Source organism: Nelumbo lutea, chromosome 3 (genome assembly GCF_056320005.1).
Source record: "Nelumbo lutea isolate HS-2025 chromosome 3, American lotus-T2T, whole genome shotgun sequence".
Taxonomy (NCBI): Eukaryota; Viridiplantae; Streptophyta; class Magnoliopsida; order Proteales; family Nelumbonaceae; genus Nelumbo; species Nelumbo lutea.
The window spans coordinates 8,997,348-9,003,347 of record NC_142686.1 but is presented as its reverse complement, the minus strand read 5'-3'; the positions used below and the strand labels follow the sequence as shown (position 1 = coordinate 9,003,347).

The following is a 6,000-nucleotide window of genomic DNA, read 5'->3' as shown; positions in this document are numbered from 1 at the left end:
ATTTTTTATATATTCTTTTGATTATTTGTACTTTTTTATTACTCTTTAAATATTTATTATTTAACTATCATATCATCAATTAGTCCATTTGACCTAAATCACTAACCCACGATGCAAAAAAAGAAGTTTGATTTTTAGGTTGACATTAAATTTGTATTACATTTCCATTATTGATAAAATTATATCTTATGTATAATATTTATTTTTGTTCAATATAATAAATATATAATATTATATATGTACCAAATATTTTATTTTTTATAAATATATAACATTATATCTTATGTACAAATTTTATTTTTGTGATTCTTTGTATTTTTTGTTTTAATGATTTAGAATAATTATGGAACACAATGTCAAAAATTTTGTGAGTACTTATTCAATGTGTTTGGCTGCATTTTTTTAAGTGTAAATTCAAATTCAAATTTATACCGATAGAAAATTTGACCCCGGTTTCATGATCAATGGAAAATTGAACCGAGGTGTTTTGGACTTTTTCTCTCAGGTTGTTTGGTTGTTCCGGTGTTAAAGTGAAAGGTTTCTTGCTTTTTGCTTTGAAACCCTCTGTCGTTGATCTAGTAAAGCCTCCTGACATTGGTGGTTGTCTCTTTAGAAACACCAACCAATCTGTCTTTCATATTGTGATACTTCATCAAATCCATCTTCAACCTATCTCTGATTATCGATTTGGAACTCGACATTGTCTGATGTAACTGTTTCTGGCCACGTATCAATGTTTTGTGATGTAAAAATTTTTTGGCTAAGTACCTCGTTATTTGACCTGGTGGTGACGTGCCTTAGTGATGAGCTACTTGGTGGCGAACTGCCTGGTGGCGAATTGCTTGGTGGAGAGCTACCTGGTGGTTAACTCCCTACTAAGTTAACACTCTGATTGTAGAGAGCTTTGAGGATAATATTGGAGAAACAAGAGAGCTAGAGAGCAGGGATTACCTCCACCTTTTTTTTCTCTCCCCTCCCCTTTGGGGGGGTGAGGTTTTTATATACCGGAGTCCTCCTGGGTTAGGTGGGTGAAAAGCCTCCAAACGGTAAGACTCGTCACATTCCGTCAGAATCGGGGTACGGTGGTGAACTCCTCGAGGTCATCAGGCTAGCGCTTGTGTCAGGCGGCCAAGTTGGCGCCTGGGCTAGGTTGTCAGGGTGGTGCTTGTGTCAGTCGGCGGGTTGGTGTTTGGGCCAGGTTGTCAGGTCGGCGCCCGTGTCAGTTGACGGGTCAGTGTCTGGGCCAGGTCGTCAGGCAAGAGATCTTCCTGCGATATGCCAAACTACTCCTCTACCGAGCTTCTCTACAAGTGACGAGCTACCTATGGTGAGCTGCTTGTGGCGAGCTACCCATGGCGAGCTGCTTGGAGGCCATACTTAGTTGGCACGAGGTGCCACATGTCACAATTCCACTGAAGGGCCAAATCTGCCCTCATCAATTGCCCCCCACTCCCGAGCTGAGAGTAATTCAGCGAAGGGAGTAGATTTCTCTTGGCCCGTAAGTCGACGAGCTAGTAAGTGCTGATCCAACTCCTAGTGTGGCCCGTAGGCTTTGGGAGTGACGAATAGTCTACTCTTCTTTGACTTTTTCCTGTGCCGGAAAGGCGATCGGGTCTTAAGCAGTAATGTGGCCCGTAGGCTTTGGAAGTGACTCGTAGTCTACTCTTTTTTGGCTTTGCCCGTGCCGGAGATGCGATCGGGTCTTAAGTAGTAATGTGGCTCGTAGGATTTCCTTGTGAGGTGTCGAGCTATGATTGTGTTGCATCAGCTTCGTAATGCCGATTACCCACTCCTACAATAAGCTATTAGGAGCTCGACCTTCGGGGGCAGCACTACCAACTTTAGGTCGCCAGCTCACACGGGAGCCTTGGAAGGCTCGACCGGTAAGGACGCCTATGTAGTCGGTTGGCCGCCAACTCCCGCGGAAGCCACGAAGAGCTCATCTTTGTAGGGGGGACCTTGCTGAGAGGACTGATGAAGCATTATTTGAATTGAAAGTAAAAGATGTAAACTAACTTAGTCTGTTAGCTCCTTGCATAGTCTTTGAGTTCATAAAAGATGTAAACTATAAAGCGATAGCTTCGATTTCTAAAAAGTGAGGATTTAACTTTCTGGGAGAAGAGGGCTTAGCTTTTGTAAGATGAGAATTTAGCTTTTTGTAGCGTTTTCCCACAGACGGCGCCAATTGATGTAACTGTTTCTGGCCACGTACTAATGTTTTGTGATGTAAATTTTTTTTTTGGCTAAGTACCTCGTTATTTGACCTGGTGGTGACGTGCCTTAGTGATGAGCTACTTGGTGGCGAACTGCCTAGTGGCGAACTACCTGGTGGAGAACTACCTGGGAGCGAACTGCCTAGTGGCGAATTGCCTGGTGGTGAACTGTCCGGTGGCGAACTGCCTGGTGGTGAGCTCCCTGGTGGAGAACTGCTTGGGGGCGAACTGCCTGGTGGCGAATTGCCTGGTTGTGAACTGTCTGGTGGCGAACTGCCTGGTGGCGAATTGCCTGGTTGTGAAATGTCTGGTGGCGAACTGCCTGGTGGCGAGCTCCCTGGTGGCGAACTGCTTGGTGGAGAGCTACCTGGTAGCTAACTCCCTACTAGGCGGCCTGTGACTTAGAGAATGGTGGAGCTCCCTGGTGCAGCGCAACCCGACTACCCTCAGCATGAGGTGGTCTTCTTTCCTTTGTAGGCAGTGGGAGCTTAGGGACTTGTGAGAATTCCATCTTTTCCTCCTCTTTGTAGGTGGTGGGAGCTGAGGGACCTGCAAGAACTCCATCTTTTTCTCCTCTTTGTATGCGGTGGGAGCTGAGGGACCTGCGATAACTGAATCAGAGGACCCGGGGGTATTTTCCCGGTGGGGGCTCTCCGACGCTTAAGTTAGCACTCTGATTGTAGAGAGCTTTGAGGATAATATTGGAGAAACGAGAGAGCTAGAGAGCAGGGATTACCTCCACCTTTTTTTTTCCTCTCCCCTCCCCTTTGGGGGGTGAGGTCTTTGTATACCGGAGTCCTCGCGGGTTAGGTGGATGAAAAGCCTCCAAACGGTAAGACTTGTCACATACCGTCAGAACCGGGGTACGATGGTGAACTCCTCGAGGTCGTCAGACTAGCTCTTGTGTCAGGCGGCCAAGTCGGCGCCCGTGTCAGTCGGCAAGTCAGTGTCTGGGCCAGGTCGTCCGACAGGAGATCTTCCTGCGATACGCCAAACTACTCCTCTACCGAGCTTCTCTACAAGTGACGAGCTGCCTACGGTGAGCTGCTTATGGCGAGCTGCCTATGGCGAGCTTCCTGGAGGCCATACTTAGTTGGCACGAGGTGCCACGTGTCACAATTCCACTGGAGGGCCAAATCTGCCCTCATCATTGTCCATTGATGATGAATTTGGCAATTTTCCGATCTTGGTGTACTCTTCCTTTGCCTTCACACCCTCATGGATGAGCAATGTAGCATCACCACAATTGTTGACGATGAGATAAGGACCGCCACCATGACCCCAATTGAGTGCCCTCTTTCTACAACACTAGTACTCCAAAAGGGTCTCCCCCTTCCACTCGAATATGGAGTCGCTGTTGCGAGCAATGGCAACAGTGGTGTAGTCCTGGGTAGAGAAGATGTTGCAGGAGCACACATGTATCTCAACATCGAAGGCGGTGAGGGTTTTGATCAAAATCACAGTCTAGATCGTCATGTAGAGCGAGCCAGTGATCTTGGTTCTCTCGAAAGGTTGAGAAGGGTTGAGGGAGGCCGAACTCCTTGGACCTTGTATTGACGATTAGAGGAGGTCTTCTTGTCGAGCAACGACATGGTTGCATAGATCTGAGATTGAGATTTATTGTCTCTTCTTTTCTCTCTCTCACTCTCTCGTCGAGGCTAGGAATATGTGTGGGCGAAATGAACCAGACATTTTGTCAGCTTCATTGGCAACCATCACCGGCTTGTGTTTCTTCTGGTTGTTGGATGCAGGAGACTGTTGTAGGACAAAGAGGAGAAAAGCTCTTGATCGTATAGAGAGGAGACCATTGGACAAAAAATAAGATAAAGTTTATCCATGTAAACTTTTCATTGATTTTCAATGTAAAATTTGACAATAATGGACTTTTACATTGATTTACGAGGTATATTAACACCTCTACCAAACGCTTGTAAAATTTGAATAAATATGGATGGTCATAAGGGGCCGACCCATTAGGATGTAGAGGTGTAAAGTGGGTCGTGCCGTCCTCCTCGGTGGAATTGGCCTGGCATGGCCCATGGCCTAGGCCCAGGTGGGCCCGTGCCGTTCCAGTACGCGGGACTAGGTTGGGCCGGGCTACAGGCTGTGCCGCCGGGTTGGGCCACAATGCGGGCCTTGGGCCTTGGCCGAATCGGGCTGAACTTTTTTTTTCCTTCTTTGGAAATTTTTGATTTCTTTTCTAAGTAAATTTGTAAAACTAAAATATTCAACTTTCATATGAACTTTGGGAATTGGGAACTATTTAAAAAAAATGAGAAATCTAAGTTATTTAACACATAAATGAAAAAAATAACATTTAACCAAATTAAAATAAGAATGATAGAATAACAAATTGGAAGAAAAATAGGAATTTTAATTCATTTAAATTTGAATGATACAAATTTGTGAATTACAAATACAATGATTGGATCATTGCATACTTGGATGAATAAAATATAAAAATGGAATAAATTAATAAAATATAGAAATATAATATGGTTACAAATTGAAAATACAAAATTACATTGCTAAAAAATTATAAATATATATATATATATATATATATCAAATAAATTAAATAAAATTAAAAAAATTACAATAATTTGAAAAAAATGAAAAATTCTAGACAAGTAGTCCAATTCATGAATCATCATTCATGACTTTCATCATCTACTTCGGGTGAAATGTCTGGTGTTGTATCATGCCCTCCCATGTCTTGTAATCTATCTTCTGCATCTAGCCGATTCTTGAAGCAGATGCACATCTCTATGCTTTCATCGTTCATGCAACTTCTTTTGTCATCCAACACCCTGGTACCCGCACTAAAACAAGACACCAATGGAACTATAGACATCGGAGGGGTTAGTAGATCACGTGCCATGTCGGCAAGAATCGGATAATTTTTCGAGTGTTCACTCCACCAGTCTAAAATATCAAAATTATTTGATACTTCACTTAAATTAGAAAAAATTGCTTGTAAATAAAAATTAAGTTCAATAAATGAATTTGTTGTAGAACTAGCATATTTCTACCTTCTACTTATTAAATAAAAAAGTTATTCTCTTTTATTACTAGGCTCAATGTCAGAAGTAGAAGGAGAAGATGATGAACAAGTTGTAGGAATATTTCCTTCAACTTCAGATTCATACAAACTATACATTTCAAATAATAAATTATTAATTTCTTCTTTTTTATTTCCTATATCAATATTCATATTTTCACAATATGTTTCAAGTAAAGTATCTAAACCATCTTTTCAAATCTTAGGGTCTAATATTGTAGCTAAACAATAAAGGGGATAAATGTTCTCTCAATATATATATTTTTTAATTTATTGTCCATAATTTCAACAATAAATTGAAATTATGGATTATTTCTATATTTAGCAAAACAATCACTAATTACCATTAATTGATATGGTAAGTTACAACTAGTTGGATAATAAATTATAGATAATTCATTTGTTGCATCATAAAAAAGTTTTAAAAAATCTCTTATACATACTACAATTTCCCAATATTCCTCAAATATCATATCATTAAGCATTTTTAAATTATAAAAATTAGAAAGAATTTGTTTATGAGATATACAACTTTCTAACATATCATAGGTAGAATTCCACCTATGCTTTACATCTAATATAAAACATTTATATTTTAAACCATACTTTTGGCATAAATATTTAAATTCTTATTTTCTTGCCCTCGAACTATATAGGGATAAGGAAAAATACCAATTGAAAGAATAAGTTCAAATTGAAAGTTTTTGATTCATCAATCATTACATT

At 40.9% G+C, this 6,000-nt stretch overlaps 1 pseudogene; it reads right to left on the bottom strand.

Moving 5' to 3' along the window:
* Nucleotides 1–575: 575 nt before the first annotated feature.
* Nucleotides 576–5,094, bottom strand: LOC148862777 (adenosylhomocysteinase-like; annotated as a pseudogene).
* Nucleotides 5,095–6,000: the final 906 nt, after the last annotated feature.